This window comes from Oryzias latipes, chromosome 22, assembly GCF_002234675.1.
Source record: "Oryzias latipes chromosome 22, ASM223467v1".
Lineage (NCBI taxonomy): Eukaryota > Metazoa > Chordata > Actinopteri > Beloniformes > Adrianichthyidae > Oryzias > Oryzias latipes.
In genome coordinates this window covers 11,229,977-11,249,648 of record NC_019880.2, presented here as the reverse complement: position 1 = coordinate 11,249,648, position 19,672 = coordinate 11,229,977, and positions in this window count along the sequence as shown.

Sequence of the window (19,672 nt, the reverse complement as noted above, 5' to 3'; positions counted from 1 at the left end):
CAACGGTTAACTCAGAAGCGGCTGGAAAATATTCTGAAACGCTAAAGAAGATAATCGCGGAGAATAATGATCATCAGGAGCTGGTGTTTAATATGGATGAAACCAGACTCTTCTGAAAAAAACACCCTCTTGTACTTTACTCCTGGAGGAGGAAGCACGACCTCCTGATTTTTAAGACACAGAGTGACACTCCTAATAAAAATAACCTTTATATTGAGCAATAATCCAATGCTGGCTCGTCTGTGCTCCTGATCCAGCACTTATGGTCGTGGACCTCGCCCCTGGCTCGTCTCGCGTCCCCAACCTTCGCCCAACTCCATCTGGATCTGCTGCACTGTTCAGGCATGTAGTTGTAGAGTTAGATCAGCTAATTCATCTCTATGAGTTCTGGTACATCGCCTGTCCATCCTGGGAGAGGATTCCTCCTTCATGTGGACATCCCTGAGGTTTCTTCTTTTAAAAAAAATCCGGAATCTGTTTTTTTAGGAGTTTATTTTTTATTTACTAAAAAGCTGGGTCTAAGGCCATGGAGGCCCAGTTTAGCTTTGTCTGTTTTGTTTATTTCAGCCATTATCTATTGAATTTTATGTCTGATTTCATGTTCTTATACAATTACCGGTGTGAAGCCCATTAAGACGACTGTTGTTATAACGTTGGGCTATATCAATTCAATTAAATTGAATTAAATTGAATGTTCTTTAATAATTGCTTTACAAAGGATTAAAAATGTTTCAGAAGGGTTTTGGATGAGTAAGTGACAGACGTAGTACTTTAAAAACCTGCTCTCTGAGCACCAGTTCTCACATTGTGACATAGATAAGTGAGGAACCGCCCCTTACAGGAAGATTCTGCGCTGCCAGCCTGCAGGCTAACACACACACCCACCCCCCCCCCCCCCCACACACACACACATACACACACACAGGATTCTCGACACGCGACCGGGCAACTTTACATGCGTCAAAAATGAGTCAGATGTAATGGAGAATCCAGTAGTTTCTCAAAATAAAACTAATTTCAGAATCAGATTATAAATAAAACGGGGGTCCGTACCAACCACATTCTGCGGCCTGGGAGGTTGAGGACAACCTGGGGGGGTTGTTGTCATGCTATATTTGCCTGACAACATTGACAGGACCTATCCTCACATGCAACACAAATTATGTTTTTCTTTATTCTAAATGAGGAAACTCTATTTAAACCTTTATGGGAAGTGGATACCAATGACCAATGAGCACTCAAAAAATGACTGCTTACTGCAGTAATTGTTTTTATTTCAGCAGACAGACCCGGAGGTGGAGGCAAATGTCAAATTCGTGACAACTTATGGCTGCACAGCACTGTTTTAGTCATTTTGGTGAAGCAGCCCTTTAAAGTATAATCACAGGGAGTTGAAAGGCCCCATAAATCAGCCAAAGAGCATCGTCGTTGTGTACCAGCTATCACATACGGGGGGAGACGAAGCGGTCTTGACCTGGACATGGGCTTGTTCTAACGGAGGCCTTGTCTCTCTGGGGAGCTGGGGGGGGGGGGGGGTGTTGTCTGGGCTCTGTCTGGGCCCCACTGCTCTCTAATCACCCTGACACTGGACTTAAAAGCCTGACAGCTTTGGTGCCGTGGCGCAGGAACAAGCAAGGTCTCATGCACCCACCTTGGTCCTCCGCTTGCTTCATCTCAACCTAATCACTTTCGATTCATTTTCCTGGAGTACACAGATACTTGTTACCGTTCAGCCTCTGCGGTGCTGCTTGTCAAAATGATAGCATGCAGCCACGTTACCTATTAACTTCTCTGCTCCACCAGCGATGCATAATGCATACCAATGAGGAGCAAATGGAGATCTTAGGTCCTCCATTCCGTGCCTTGATCAATAATGAAACTTTGTAATAATGGTTATATCTATCATTTATAGGAATAATTAAGGGTTTTAGGGGTTTAAGGGGGATGGTGTGTGTATGGGGGGAGGCTCAAACTCTGAGCGTGCGAGCGCATACCTGCGTCATTCCTTTACAGCTTGTACCGGTGAACTGAGGCGTCACAGCCGGCGCCCTCTGCTACTTACCTAATTGCTGTAGGAGCTCCTGCATTATTAACAGGCCTCCCTAAATCATTCAGATGGGGCCTCCACGTGTGTGTGCGCCAGCGTACGAGGGGGTACGGAGGATCAGCACCATAATGTCCCCTCTTATTCACGACATGTCAGAAGTAATTATTCACTCGGGGAAGACGCAGGTCCAGAACCCTGTTCCTCTCTCTCTCTCTCTCTCTGGTGTCTCCTCCTCCCTTTTATTTTTTTTTTAAGTTTCCGTCCTCCTCCTCCTCCTTCCTTAGCTTCCACCGGTTTATGGCTCAAGTCGATAGCTGAGCTTAGCTGGCATTGTTGGGCCAAGAATGTTCACGTTCCAAAGGTCATGTGTTAATGCAGAGGGATCAGCAGCAATGGATGGATAATGTTTATTTTATTGTGTACATGAATCTCATTACCAGGAGCAGCCATGTCATTTGCAGGCCTCATTTGGTTATATTACATGTAATGTACAAATCATTTTGGAGGTATATTACTGCGATAATGGCGCGAGTGTCATTTAGCTACTTTAACTGCCAGATGACTCACAGTCGTAGCTGTTGAGCAACAGAAGAGCTTAATGAACAAACTAATTTGGGAACAAAGTGCGGCGGATTGGAGTTCGGCGGCATGGAGCTGTTTGCTCTCGGTTTTAGCAGCTGGAAGTGTTCTGGTCCCTTTTTGTCAGCCGAGTCAGCAAAGCAGAAATGAAAAGTCAACAGACATCACTTCCTCCCACTCAGCCAATAACTGCCTCGAGGGTGGTGATATTGTTCTGTGCTGAGTAAAGTTTGGCTAGGACCAGAAGCTCGAACCTTCATCCGCTTGTGCACATGCTGACTGGAATGTGGCTGCTTCTTTGAGCTCTGCCCCTTCTTTGTGACCAACTTCTCCCCCATGCGTAGGTTTTAGGAAGTTGGAAACTCAAACATGGAGCCGACTTCCCTTTGTAAAAGATCAGTCAGCTTAGATTTAGATTCTATCGTCACCATACTAGAGCTGGGGTGTCAGAATCCAGGCCCAGGGCCGCTGTCCAACATGTTTTCCAACCATCCTGCCACTGAAGCCCCTTACTGGCTAAACACACCTGATCCAGGTAATCAGCAGCAGAAAAAGCGGGGTTTCTGGAAAACCAGCCAGCCCTCGAGGCTTTAAAGCTATGTTCACAGCGGCCCTCGGCAATGTGCAATCAAGCATCTATTTCCAATTAAATGTCTGTGTGAACACATGCATATATGCATTGCGGGCTTCCGCGTTCAAAACTGTTGCAATCACGCATAGCTATGCAACTTTTTTTGGTCTCTTCGTGCAAAACAAGTGGCCATTGAAAGCATGTTAAAAGTTAAACTATTTGAATATTGACCAATCAGGGACTCTGATTTGGTAGTGACGGTTGGGTAGAGTCCTTTTCAATTTCCAGACGTACCAACCGTTTGAAAATTGATCACAAAGGAGAAATTAATAATTGCAGTTTGTGTCCAGACGAAATGACATGGCACCAAGTCTTTCATATATCGGAATAGAGCTCTATAAGAAAAAAAAACTTGAGCAAGATTTGCAAGATTTGCAAAAATGTGACATTTCGCAAACGTCTTCCAACTTTGAGTACATGCACTAGTATCGGGCAGTGACAGTCCAGTGTAAACACCGTATGCTAAAAGGCCATTCAAGAACCCACGTGATCTTGATTGCACCATGCCTGTCTAGTGTGTACATGGTATAAGGCTCTAGTCCAAATCCCTCCTGAGTGGGTGTAAAATCTACTAATATTTTAAAAATGCTATGTCCATAACAGAATCAAACTGGTTCAGTGAAATACAAACTGATACATGTTGTCTTCTTTCATCTCACATCCTAATCAGCTAAATTAGATGTAACGATTTTAAGGGTTATCTGCTGAAAATGCATCATAGTCCCCCACCTAGGCCATGTCACACAGCCACTAAGTACATTTTGCACATTTTCCTTATATGAAGTTTCGGGGTTTCGTGATACATGCATGATTCACAATTATTACGTAAATATAACACAATTGTGTGTCCTTTTTTGTGAGATGCATATGCAAAATTGTGGCAAAATTGTGGCTTTACACATATGTCTAATGGACTTTGCACGCAATTAACTTTTACATCACGCACATCATTGTCAAATTACGTAATTGATGCATGAATCAATAATGAACTGGATATAAACAGTGCAATAATCATGCCTGGTTCATGTTCTACGTTGATTTAGGTGTTCTTTGCGTGGTATATTCCTACTTTTTCCGCGGTTTTAATGTGTTTCATTCGTGAAACATCTTTAGATACTTTAGATAAAAACCACATCAGTCTTTTCTTACTCTGTGACACCGTCTTATTGATTTTCCATACCAGCTTGTTCCTGGGCAGGGTAACTTGGGTAACTAAAAACAATAGTTTTCAGATCTATTGAAATACAGCAAAAGTGTTTACCACAAACATCTAGTTAATTTGTAATAGCTGCTTATTGTTTTTTTTTGCCAGTTTTAGTAGGTGTGTATGTCTGCAGAAGAGTAAATGCCCTGCAGCAAATCCTTTTTAAAAGGAACTTCGTTTCATTTCCCTGCTTGCAGCAATAAGTAGATTGCTTGTGGTCTTTTATTGCACTTGCAAGATGGGAAGAAATTAAATCACAAACTGTGATGGGGGTAGAATTTGACAAAATAAAAGTCTAGGAATGGAGGACGAGCAAAACTAAAAAGATGGAAAAAGAAAAAAAAAAGTCTCCTTTAGCTCGTTAATCTGGTTCCCTCCCCCTCTCTCTGTTTCAATTAAGAAAATTACTTTTTAGTTCAATTAACAATAATTCACGCTTAACTGAATAAAGTTTATTACACAATCAAGTCAACAACTGAGGGAGTGAGAAGGAAATGGACGCTCTTGCTGCAAAAGGTTGTCTCATTTCTAGTTAATTTGGAGAAGTTGAATGCAATGTTCACACCGAGCATGTGTGGCACAGTGAAAGACACGCTGAACACGGGTTTCAGTACACGCTCTGAGCACACGATGTTCACACAGGTCTGTTGCTATCTGATACTAGTAACTACAGCTGGAAAAGGCTTAGTACAGATTGTCGAAGCGGTACAAATCTCGTGAATCTTTCTCCAGGCTTTTTCTTTTTTCTTTCTTTCTCTCTCTCTTCTTTCTATTCCGATGTACAAAAGTCTTGGTGTTGTGTAGTTCTGTCCAGACACAATCCACAAGTATGAATTTCTCCTTCATGGTCAGTTTTTAAACTGTTGGTACTGAAAAGGATGCTACCAATATGTCATACCTGATTAGTCAAACTTCATCTAGTTTGACTTTTGTCACGTCACGTTATTTACGTCGAGTCCCAAAATGGACTTAAAAGCTTGGGATTGCAGCGTTAGCCTGAAACACACATATCAGCGCGTTGACAAAGACCTTTCATTCGAAGTGGTTGCTCAAACGCATGTTTCCGGGGAAAGTGTCAACGTACCAAGAGAGGTTTTTACTATCATGCTTCTAACCACTACTTTTTGATTTAGACAGAAACAAATGAGGATGGGTCTCATTACCTTCCAACCGTCGTAATTCTAAAAAAACTGTCAGGCCATAATGCCTAGAAGCGTCTTTCAGCCTACGGATGAAAAATGTGCCTGTAAAGAGTCTAAATATAAATATCCTATAAGCGTTTTCATAAAAACAGTAAGATGTTCTTTGCTTCAGCTGTCTTCATCCTTCTTTGTTTCTCTCTTTCTCCTCTCTGCACATTGTCCTCATCCCCTCCAATGATTTACACCGCTACAATTATTGGGTAATCTCCACTGTCATTACTCTTAACATCTGCTCTGCCACAAAGCGAAAGGCTTTGGGCTGTGCTCTGCAACAGTTATTGTATGTGCATACAGTCCTGCAATGCAGACAGACCCCCCCCCCCCCCCCCCCTACCCCACCATCATGTTCCTATTCTCCCTGATGCCTTCTGTCTTTAGGTGCTATCTCCATTGGAGAAATGAAATGTCTCTTGTCTGAGTGGGAGCCGTACGGTGGGGTGATTTGGTGGTGCACAGATGAGGAAAAACAGGAGGATCTGGAAAAGGGAGGCAGGTGCTTTGGCTTAGAGAGGTCAGGGGTTGGTGCAAGATTCAAAAAAGTTCAAACAAAAACCTTTACAGTGATCAAATCAACTGCATAACTGTTACGTCTACAAAAAAGCTGGTCTAGGGGTTTGGGGACTGTAATGTAAAGGTGTATTCACATCCACTCGTAAGGGTGCCGCAGATTTATGGGTTGTCAGGGCCCATTGAGGGTGTAGACAGAAGCGGGTATACGCAGACGTGTCTGGCGGTTCCCTTGAGTCTCATATGGCTACCTCAAGGGACGTCTTGAAGATGGAACGTACCAAAGTCGTGTGCGTTGTAAGCTTATTGTGAAGTATTTGAATGGCAAACGGAAGTTGAACGCATGTTCCCCTGCAGACAGCCCGTATTTAGCCAAAAGAGTAGTCGTGACTAAGATTTTAGACATGCACAATGGAGTGATTCTATGGTTTATGTAAACAAAAAAGGGAGGCGGGGAGTTAGAGTCCACGGTAAGGTCAAATAAATTAAATGAATAACAAATAAAACAAACATATTCCTGATTTCCTTTCAAAAAGGAGATCAAAACATACAATAGGTGGTAGCAACCAACTTACCCAGAGATTAATCTATGTGATTTATCCATCTAAAAACGTCCCAAACTCTCCAGCACACAACTGAGATGGGTCATGGAGAGCCTTTTCTCTGTGTCTCTTCAGGAGCTTCATTGCTTAGGTTAAGTCTTAAGTCTTAAAACACAGGGTGTCCTCACTTGGATCATCAAGAATTGCACATTGTCACCTGTTTGCAAATACCGGTACTCTTTAAACTATACTTCCTGTTTACATTTCTGCTACATTTTTGTTTTTTTAAATTATTGTTTTTACATTATTCTATTTTATCTTATGTTTACTGCTAGGGTAACGCAGAAATTTCCCACGTGTGGGATCAATAGAGTAATTCTGATTCTGAAGAATATGCAGAGGAGAAAGAAATATAAAGAATTGCGATCCTCAAGAACTCTGCATGTAACAATAACTTTAGTTTTCAAGAATTGTTTTGTTGCACAAACTTTGAGAGGTTTCCATTGGAACATCTTTTATTAAGTCCACAGTATGAGCTGAGCCTTCTCCCTATAATGCTACGTTCCCACCGACCCCGGGAATGCACGGTCAAGCGGCTACTTTCAACGAAAAGTCTGCACATACGGGTTTCAGGATTTTGCGTTCAAAGTTCTCATGTTCAGACGTTGCTATGCAAGTTTTTAAGTCCATTTTCCAAGTTCACTTTAGGTACAAAACAAGTGGCCATTGAACGCACATCAAAATTTAATCCAGTTGAACTTGAGTAGAGTATGAGTAGCAGCCTTCTCAATTCACAGAAGTACCAACCATTTGAAATTTGATCATAGAGGAGAAATTAATATTTGTGTTTTGTCAGGCCAGAATTATGTGATGCCACATCTTTCATATATGAGAATAGAGCTGTGAAAGAAAAAAAGCCGGAAGTAAGATTAGCACCGCTTTGACATTTCCCACCAAAGCTCTTCCAACTGTGAGTACATACACTAGAATCGGGTAGCGACAGTGTAGTGTGAACATTGTGTGCTAAATAACCCGCTTTGTGCGGTCTTGAAAGCACATCACGTGCACGGCATGAACGTAGCATCAGACACAGAAGTCGGTTTATTATTCAGGTAAAACCAACAGCTCTGATCTGCTGGAGCAATGAGCCATTTTCAACCAATCTCCCACCTGGGTTGAACATTGCGAAGGCAGTTGCTCAGCTGTCAGTTCCTTCATCACAGCTCAATTACAAGGTGTGATTTTTTTTTTTCCTGTCTGTCTTCCCGTATTTGATTGGAGATCCACTCGCTGGACCTCCAGCCATATCACTAACCAGATGGGCGCAGTACAAGATGACTGCGAATCCGTCTGATGGAAGGTTACGACTTTATGATTCTCAGCTGAAGCAGTTTGTAAACGCGCACACAGCGCAGATTTATGTTGACTCACCCCAGTGAGAGGAATGTAATGACATGGGTCCAACTGTGTGTAATTGAGACGGATGACCTGTTCCACTGCCTGGATTATCCTTTCATGTGTACGTGTGAATATACCCCCTGAGTGCTGAGGGAACACATTGTGACCCTGGTTGTATGTGGCCACCAGAGGCCATGTTGGCAAAGGGAGAAATGATGATTAAGGACAGGGGGCTGATGGGAAAATGTGGATTAATGAAGCTGAGATAGAATTAATAGCCATGACATCCCACAACTGCGGAGCAGTGAAATGGGAATATGTTGTGGATTCACCAGAGTCTTCATGCTTCAAGGTGACAATGAGAGAGAAGAGAAAAAAAGTTCACTAACTCTGTGAACGTTACAAACTTTTCCAGGAATAGATATTCTTTTCAAACTGCTCACATCGCTCTGTCCCAGAGCATCTTCACAAATTACCCGATCAAACAAATTACTTGAAACTATTTAGTTTGGTTCTGTATTACTTCCTAAGTATTTTTTGTGTTTAATCCAAAACTATATAACCCGGACTAATAACCCCTAACATCACCCACAGGATTCCGAAAGGAAAAAATTGAAGTAAAAAAACCTTCCCCTTCTCTTGTAAGTCATCAATGTTGGGGGAATTTCCGTCCATATGAGTAAAAATATTCTATTCTATTCTATTCTATTCTATTCTATTCTATTCTATTCTATTCTATTCTATTCTATAAATGGAACAGCACCATACAATATTGCCTGGATCTTACGTAACCATTGTGCAATCCTAGGCACTTTAACATTGGGAGTTGGGTCATCTAGACCCACTAGACAGTGCGCTGAACCTTTTTTCTTCACTGATTTGTGATCTTCACTGGTGTCCATGGATTACATGAAATCTTTCCACCTTTATCCACCTTTGTCATGGTAGGGAGAACACGTCAATGTAACGGTGGGGTCATCTAAGATAGCACAAGGGTTAAACATACTCCACCCTTCTAACAAATAGGTGGGACTAAGTAATGGTTGTTTTTTGGCTCCCCACCCACCTGCCACTAAAAAACCTGAAAAATATCCAATAATTATGCAGAACGTTGGGGTATAATAAAATCACAACAAATCACACAAAACACAATCAAGCAGTGAAGATCAGACAGTTCTGGAAACCAAGTAATTTATTAAACTTTGAGGTCAAAAAGGAGTTGCTCCATTGTCAAACCAGCCCCTAGTGGTCAGTTAAGGAGCACGCAGTTTTTTTTCTTCTTTCGACTGCCTTCAAATGTAGAAATGTAAAGGTTTTTTTCCATTGTAAAATATTTCATTGTGCTTTTTAATATATATATATCCCTACTTAAGAGGCTTAGGTCTGCGATGCAAACATTTATTTTGAAGAAAGTAACTTTCTAATTTATTATTGCTTGATGTCGTTTTTTTCTCCCACACATGAAAAATATATATTTTTTTAAATGCAAGGTTTATTAGTTTTTGGTGCACAAAAACTGGAATGTTTTCACATAAATAATCTGAACTTCTATGGGTTTAATACATGTATCCCCATAAATAAAGGAACTTTGCATTATGGGTCAACGTTGTCTCGTACTTTCTTAAAAATATAGCATAATTTCAACAAATGCAATCCAAATTTCAAAAGAATACCATCTGTTGCTAAATATTAAACAGTTTTGTGTCATTCAACCAGACCTATTTGGAACCAAACTTCCAAGAAGGCAACAGACTATGATAAAAATCAACCTTTTTTTTTTTTACTTTTTTCAAAGTACTTCCCATCATCAAACGTCTGTGTGCTTTCCAAATGCATTCTGCTATCGTCTGAGCACACGTTTTCATGTGTTTTTTTTTTCCTGTTCAGCAGCAACATGTTCATCCCTCACAACTTCAGATGTTTTGAGCTGCAGCTGTTTGAGGATAACAGTCCCTGGACCATCTTGCCTTCTCTTTGATTTCTTCACCTGGTTTGTCGTTCAGTTGGTGGTCTTTAACTTCCACCTCCTGCAGGCTACAGAGAGTCCTACCTGCCTGTGCACACACGCACCAGCTCAAATGACTTGTTAGAATGCAATCTGGAAATGGAAAGCTTTTTATCTGCAGGTGCTAAGCAGTTATTAATGTTTGGTCGGTTCTACCGGTCAATGTTTAACCATGGCTAGTTAACTGTTAAAGCCAGAGGCAGGAATCATCAACCATTCCCTGGGAATGTTTGGTACAGTGACCGTTTATTAGGAATGGGTAAAAGTGCAAACAACAAAAGTCCAAGTTAGAATCAAGAAGGTCACCGGGAACCACACGAAATGTTTGAGTTTGGTTTTTCTTGAAAAGAAACTAAGCAACATAAGAAGTACCCTTCCAGCAAACAACGTTTTGCCTTCTCTGTGATGTTTTGGTGAAACACATGTCGGTTTTTGTGAGGTTTTGTGTTGTAGGGTGGCTGTAGTTTCATGTGTTATCACTTTTATGAAAGTGAGAAGCTGAGTCAGAGGCATAGAAAGGAATTACAGTATGCAGTTTCACTTCTGTGCTTGGTTTACGATGTGTTCCAGTGGCAGAGCTCGAACATTATACAGAATACCCCCTGTAGATCTGGCCCTGGCGTGTTCACACCAGGCTGTTTGAACCAAGCGCATTTGACCCAAGAGACTTCTCAGATCTGTGCTTGGGTCCAGTTAAGTGACTCACTCCGCGGACGACTTAACCCTTGTGCTATCTTAGATGACCCCACCCTTGCATTGACGTGTGATTCCTACCATGACAAAAGTGGATAAAGGTGGAAAGAGTTCATGTAATCCATGGACACCAGAGAAGATCACAAATCATTAAAGAAAAAAGGTTCAGAGCACTGTCTAGTGGGTCTAGATGACCCAACTCCCAATGTTAAAGTGCCTAGGATAGCACAAGGTTACGAGATGGACCAAACTTTAGTGGACAGAACCATTTGGATTGATTAGATAGAAATTAATCTTTAAAGTCTAAATAAAATTCTTTAATTTATAATTTAATTTAAATCAGCTGGATTCATTATGTACACATTTTGGTTGTTCTAAGGGACCTGGAACTGATTTTCTGAGGGAGACTGCTCTCAAAAATCTGTCAAAATGTTTCAGTACAACTTTATTTTGTTTTGTAATGTATTGTAATCTGAATTTCCTTGGGTATTGTAGAACAGCAGTCCCCAATCTTTTTAACGCCACAGACCGGTATGACATCACACAAAACTGTCACGGACAGGTCTTACAAATGTAGGCGGATAATTATTGTAGCAATACTACGATGAAGGAGGGTAAGAGACGTGACAAGACGAACCCTGAGCTTTTATTTTGACACGCACAACATTGTACATCGCACAGGTCATCATCCTCTCCCCTTTCCACACTCATGATGCAAACAAGAAGCACTATCCATTAAGTGTAGCTTTCTTTTTTTTTTCTTTTTTTGGAAGTCGAAGGCTCCTCTTCTGTCTCCTGGACGGGCCTTTTCCCCTTGGCAAAGAAACTTTCCAAAGACGTTTGTTTTTTACTCATTTTGCTAGCCCTTGGGTTTTATTTTAGCGGTAACCTATCACGTGAGTAAGAAGAGCACCTTGGCCTGTGTCAAGAGTGATATAGACGGTGTCACAGAGAATCGGGCAATTTTTCAAAATCAAACATCTTTCAGATTCTGAAATAAAAAAAACTGATGTAATGTAAGTTATTTATTCTTTCTGTGCGGCCCGGTACCAAATGATCCATGGACGGTAATTTTCATAACTGAAAAATCTTGAGAGCAAAGGCTGCTTCCAGATAAACAGATTGCATATAAATGATTGCATATAAATTTCGCTAAAAGAAAAGTCCCAATAAATCCTTCTGACCAATTGCCCGCCTGTTAGTCATTTTTTTTTAAGAGAGAAAACACTCAGATTGTCGACTGTATATGAGGACTGAGTGGACTCAGTGACCCCTCCCCCCTAGCGTTCCAAACAGGAAGTACCTGCTGGTTCCAAGAAGCCAAAATCCCATCGACTTCTATTGAAAAATAAACAGCTATTGCAAGTTATTCAAGTTATAAACTGACCAATCAGATACCTCAATAAAAGCAGGTGGTCCCATTTTGAGCATTCAAAACCTTTGATCGGCAGACTATCCTGAGCCTGCTTTCAAGTGGTAGGGGTGTGAACTTCCAACAAGTACACTGATGATTGGCAGGTGTCCCAAAACAGGCAGACGGCTGTATCCAATTGCAGCAGGTTTTATTAGCTCAGCTAAAAGTCCACAAAAGCTAAATTAGGGTCTGGCAGGCGAGGGTCAACAACGAGCTTGAGAGCACCAAAGAAGAGACTGGGGTAGTCAGGATCCAGGCGAGATTCGGGGCAGGCGGAAAGCAGACGAGTCAGAGACAAAACAGGGTCATGAAATCAGAAGATCAGGTCCAGATAAAACGGTAATACAGGCAGAGCGGCACACACAATACTTTGCAAGACAGTGCGCTGAACTTTTTTCTTCAAATGATTTGTGATCTTCACTGGTGTCCATGGATTACATGAAATCCTCTTCACCTTTATCCACCTTTTTCATGGTAGGAATAACACCTGAATGGTCATCTTGACCCCCTAGGATAGCACAAGGATTAATGTGAATGAATGTCAGGTGTGTTGCATCCAGAAACTGTGTGGTGGGGTTGCTGGGAGATGTAGTGTGTTTAGAACTCTGGAGATGGTTCCCACCAGAGGCGGAGAGAGCTCTGACTTCTGACATGTTGACTCAGACTGACTTAGACAAATCACTGCTTACCGATGTCATCTGGCCCCAACGTTGGTTCTGTATTAGTTCCATATTGCGACGTCACAGTCACTCGGTCCAGTTCTCATTTACCGTCAATCATCACACAAACTCCCATCACATCTTCCCATCATGCTCCTCTGTCCTCCTTTCACAGAGTCAAAGCATCACACTCTCCTTGTGCTGTCCCTCTGATATACACAATCACCCTTATTGAGAGCAAAGCTCCAAAAATCAAAGGTTCAACAGAAACACACATTTCAGGTAACTCAGGATCCCAACATTTGCAAAAAATTGGCCCCAATTATCCTAAAAAAATCCAAAATGTTATTCTACTTTGATGTGAGTTTAAACCTTTTACTTTGCAGCGTTATTCCTCCACCTTGGTTCTCCACATGTGAACATCCTGCTCCTGCGAGTGTGTTTGATAATGAGCCGGAGCAGGGAGAGAAAACTCTGGAAATAATTGTAACCAGAGAGGATACATGCAGCTGAAAGGGAAAGCAAGACAGAGAGCACCGACAGGAATGAGCTCTCAGGTGGGGTGTCACCCTCGGGGGAGACTCCTGACAGTGCACACACACACAGAAACACACACACACACATGTTTCTGAGTGCTTGTTTGCAACAGATAAGAAGGCTTAGGAGGAAAAATGTATGTTATTATTACACATAAAAACCACTGATTGAAAGCCCTGTTACAGAAAAAAACACATTTGGAAAAATTTCAAAATAAAAGTCTTCTTTTCTGTGTTTTATTATTTTAAATGGGAGATTCTGTTTAAATTTGAAGTCAGGAATTGCCACTTTACTGCCCTTTTTTTCCCACATACAGGAGCTTTAGTCATGCAAACAGTGTTGTTGACTTTGCCGCTACCTTCCCATTGTGAAAGGGTGACCTTCCTCTTTTTTCCGTTCTCTGTTCTGCTCGGCTCTGTACATCTGTGTCTGTTTACCAGCCTGCTTGTGTCTCCCTCAATCTGAACTGATGAGTGCAACTCACAGCTGCTCCTCTCTTGTTTCCCGCTGCTTGGCTTGTGTGTGTGTGGGGGGGGTGTGTGTTTGTGTGCGAGCCAATCTGTGTGTGGTTGGTGTCATCGTAGTCACCAGTGGCAGCGCTGTGCTCCCAAACTAGAAGAAGGCTGGCCCCCCACAACACAAGCTCTGATCAGCAACAAGTAATCCACGGATAAAAGGAATTCATAGGACACCGTATCTGCTTATTTATTTTGTGTATTCTCACAACAATGAACACAATAAATGTAATAAAACATAGGCTGTGGTTCCAGTTAGTCATCCACAGTCCAAAAAATGTTGTTTTTGTTGCAGCAATAAGAATAAAATAAGTTGTTCTTGTGGATTCAATTTAAGTTTTTTTGCACCCCTCAACTGAAAAAAAATATATTTAAAAAGTTTACATTTACAAGATTTTGTTTTGATATAAAAAGAAAAACTTTAATTTAAAAAAAGTATAAAAACCTAATTTGATTTAATTGTTTACAAGATACTATCTAAAAACCAAAAATATACGAAAAATAAAAACAGAGTTAAAAAAATCATAATGGCGGGAACATTTAAAAAAGTCATGAAAAGAAAAGTAGAGCAGACTTTTATTTTAAACTAGTCAAATGAAAATGATTTAAAATGTTTTTTTTGTTTGTTTATTTTAATGAGTTATTTCATAGCAAAGAGTTGAACTGGACATATTTGACCCTTTTTTTTCCTTATTAAACCAATTTAGTGATCAAGTTTCAAATCACAATCTTGAAACCCACTTTTTCAAAATTGTTTTAGAATGAAGCACAAATGAAAGGCTTGTATCAATCAATGTGTGTGTGTGTGTGTGTGGGTGTGGGGGGGGTTCTACTTCTTATTTTGGTTTTCTTTGCTATAGTACGGTGATCACACTGGACTGTCGCTACTCAATATTAGCGCCTGTACTCGCTGTTGAAAGAAACTTGGTGTGAAATGCTAAAAAAGGTTTTGCCAAGCTTTCTCCAGGCTTTCACAGCTCTATTCTGATGCATGAAAGGCATATTATCACATTATTCCAGCTGGGCACAAACCGCAATTATTAATTTCTCCTCCGTGATCAATTTTCAAACAGTTGGCACCTCTGTGAATGAAAAGGGGAACCATCAAAACGTCCCTGGCTGGTCAAAGGTCAACTGGTTTCACTTTCACCGCATGTTTAAGAGTCAAAAATGGACGTAAAAACATGCATGGTGATGCATGAACACATGAGTTTTAAACGCTGAAGCCTGAAACGCGCATTTACATTAGAAGCAGCCAATTTTACACATGTTGCCGATCCAATGGTGAACACGTGTATACGTAATTCAGCAATGTTTATTGCGTTTGTCATTCGTTGATGTCTGCAGATGTCCATCAAGGGTTTCGTGCGGTGGGTCTTTACGTGATTTCGATTTTGAGCTGTTAAAAAAATGTTGGTTCGTTTCTATGCATTAATAATGTAAATCTCACACGATTGTGCATGATTTTTGCGAGATGCATATGCAAATGTGTGGCTTTCCATGACCGTTCCACATGTGTCTAACAGACTTTTCACGCATGTACCAACAATGTATAACTTTTATATCGATTAAACGGCGCACATATCATGTCCAAATTCAAAATTCATGCAGGAATCACTAATGAATTGCATATTAACAGAGCAATAATCATGCACGGTTCATGCTCTAGCTAGATTTACGTATTCCTTTCATGGTTCACTCGTGAAGTCCACCACTTTTCTCACTTTTTCCACGTTTATCTTCACATATGACCAATTTTCATCTGGGCTTTATGCGTAAAACGTACGTAGTGGCTGTGTGAGACGAACTTTACATTTCAGTTGTTTTAATATGTAAACACAAAAGTGTGCTCTCATGGATTTAGGAACATAATCTCACATACAATAATGTCAATGAAAAAATACACTTTTATTCTCAATTGTTTCTTTAATTTCCTCATCAAATGCAAACTGCTCAGATGATGACCCCGCCCACATTGTTTAAATATTCAAACATTTTTCAAAGAGAAAACAATACTGAAACGTAGTTGTAAAACTTAAAATGGAAACATGATTTATTCATGTATTTATGAATCTTTAAGTCCTCTTCAAAATAAACTAACTTTGGTGAACATTGCAAATAAAATTACCGTACACATTCACAAATGTGTGTGTTGTTTGCTTTGGTTTTTACATCTTGTTTTTAACTTTCATGCGTTTCCCCTCTCTCAGGTAGCCTCACCTGCTTTCATTTGCTGAACAGCCACAGCTGTCTTCATTTAGTACAATTATCTTCCGTTTATTTAAGCTTCTGGGTCACCTTTGATCAGTCTTTGCTTCTCCCATGTTTTGTGGTTTCACAAGGTTTTCTTCAGGGGTTTCAAATCTGCTCTTCCACCTCTACCCACAGACCCTTGTATCATAAAACTGTTAAAAAAGGGAATTTCGATGAATTTAAAATCAATAAGAGGATTTTGACTCATTTAATCCTAATCATTTCAATGAAGAGCCTTATTTTCTTCATACGTGATCAGATAATCACATCAAATTGTCATCTGACACACACCCTGAAGAATTTAAACATTTTGTTAACCCTTGTGCTATCTTAGATGACCCCACCCTTACATTGACGTGTTCTCCCTACCATGACAAAGGTGGATAAAGGTGGAAAGATTTCATGTAATCCATGAACACCAGTGAAGATCACAAATTATTGAAGAAAAAAGGTTCAGGGCACTGTTTACTGGGTCTAGATGACCCAACTCCCAACGTTAAAGTGCCTAGGATAGCACAAGGGTTGCAGGTGTAGAATAATAACTCTAAATTTCCCAAACTTCTTTTTTATATAAAAAAATCTTCAATAAGAAGTTTTGAAAATGTTTCTGCTTAAGAAAAAAAAGAAATAGTCTTATTGTGAAGTGATGCCACATTTTGGAAATTCATTAAAATTCTTCACTTTCAAAATAAAAGAGACAAATTACCAAATAATACAAACATTAGCTTTTTCATGGTATTTTAGTATTTGAGTTTTTAATATAGCTGACTCAGATTTGGGTTTCCTGTTCCTAAAACATAATTGCGGATATCCATGAACTCTGTTGAGCACTGCTTCACACTGATGAGGGGGTGGGACGTACAGTACGTTCTGCTTTCATGCACTGACTGCCCGATGCAGGCAGAGATATGTATCTACTAAGGAACACTTTTTGTTGCAAGAAACTGTATAAAAAAAATAGCTAGAACTGTTGCTGCATGGCCCCAAAGGCAACGCATGAGAGACTAAGACCTTCACTTCAAAAGAATGAGAGAAAACACTGAACATATCAGCAGAAATACAGCAAAAATTGAATATTAAAAAAAAAAAAATATATATATATATATATATATATATGCAATTCCCAAAAATTTGGCTACGAAATCTGTATATATATATATATATATATATATATATATATATATATATATATATATATATATATATATATATATACATTCTCATCACTTATCTCCAAAACGATTTAAATTGATAATTATGATAAATAATACAATTAAAAAAACAGGAAGCCGGTTTAGCTCGTGCTGGTTTGCGGCACCTTCCGTCCGTGAAACCAGCGTTCGACTCCGGGCTGCTCCCTGTTCCCTTCTCTACCTCTGTGCCGGTACCAAGCCCGGTTGCCTTGAGAGGGTTGCGTCAGGAAGGGCATCCGGCGTAAAACATTGCCAAGTTTACCATGCGACTCGTTCGCTGTGGCGACCCCTGATGGGAAAAGCCGAAAGAGGAACAATACAATTAAAAAAACAAAACAAGGAAGATTGTTTGACAAACCTAAACTGGAATAAATAACACATAAGAAATTTACGTATGTAGAAAAGCAAAGATTTACCCAGAATTTACTTCCTATTGACCTTCATTGAATTAGGGTTCCGTACATTAGTTTAAATGATTAAATTATGAATTTTCTGGACAACTGATAAAAATAATTAAATTTGTGTTTTTTGCGTTTATTTTTGTGTTTCTTGAACTTCGACCAGCTTTCACAACAATGCATTTAACGTACTTCCGTAGACAGAATTAAATCCTATCGCCACCAAATTTTTCCTGACAACTCTTAAAATTTCTATTGGCACATTTAAGATATTTTTCTTACATTCATTTACTGCTTATTTACATTTGGGAAACTTCCTGCAAAAATTATCTTAAACTTTAGGCCAATCAAAAGTAAACTTGGTTATATTTTTCAAACTGAAGCTATCATAGAATTTAACTTAAATAAGGGAACTCCAAACGTTGTGGTTCCTCTAAAGACCACTAGCAGGTTGCAGAGGGAACAATTTTCTACAATGTGAAAAGGGTCAACTTTATACCAAAAACAAACCTACCTACTTTTTTGTTTTTAAAGCTTTTTATGATATATCTTGCTTTATGTACTTAATGCGACTCTTTTACATTTTAGTTGAGCTGTTCTTAGTTCTTATCTTGACAGAACTTCACAACTGCTGTTTTCAGATGATGCTTCAATTAGAATCTGACGGTTATTAGAGATGATTGGTCCTTTTGTAGATATTTCTATAGTCTGACCCGATGAAACATTTCTTGGTTTGAGACCTTGGATATGTCCAAACTTCTTCCCTACTCCATAACTACTGGAAAACTATCCAGAGCAATGGATTCTCAAAACAATTCAGACATCTTTTTTTTAACGGCATATATGACATCACCTATTTCACAAAGTGAAAATCTAATCAATATGATTATTTAATAACGACTTTGGATCTACTATGTTCTGATGATGAAAACGCTTTGTGGTCTACATTTGCCAATCTTGTAAACATTCATGTGCACTGTTTTGTTGCAGAGACTTTTGGGAAATTTTGGGGAATTGCAGATTCGGACAGCTCTACAAAATGATGAAGGCAATGTGTAGTGAGTAGTGAAGGAATTCGGACACAACCATTGACTATATAAGAGAACTGGACTGAGTGAGTGTGACATCACATAGAAAATGGCTTACTTCCGGCTCCAATCAAGTGAAGTCAGTTCAGTTGTCATTATTTGGCGATACGGACATCGCCATATAGACAGATACTGTCAGTAAGCAGTAATTGGTCCGAGTCGGTCTGAGTCAACGTTTCTATACCAACCACTCTCACCAATCAGTAATTTTGGAAGGCCGCACCCCTACCACTTAAAGGTGTGGCTACGAAATCTGTCAAATATTATGTGACACCACCTACTTTTATTGAGGCATCTGTGTAGTCAGTTTATAACATCAAAATAATTGGCACTTCGAAAAATTAACAAAAAAATAAGTCGAATTTTCAAGAACATGCTAAAAAAGGGGGATCAGAGCAAGAATGATTATTCTGACAAATAAAATGACTGAGTAGTTGCAGAATACTTCTCTATTGAAGTCTATGGGATTTTGGCTTTTGGAACCAGCAGGTCCTTCCTGTTTAGAACGCCGGGGGGGAGGGGTCCCTCAGTCCAGTTCTGACATACAGTCACTGGTTTAATGTACTGGAATTAGTCAGGATTTGAATCATAGAACTCCTTCTTTCAATAGCAAGGCGCGCATTAAAAGTGCTGCACGAAAATGGAGAAAACTTCTAACTGAGAGGATGAATTACAAAGTGTGCCTTGTTGCTGACTGGCATATGTTCACTGTGTTGGAGAGAAGAAGTGGGATCAACACTCTCTGCACATAAGGAGAGCTACAGCTGCTAGATAGCATTTCTTAGTTTGAGCGTGTGAAGTGAGGGG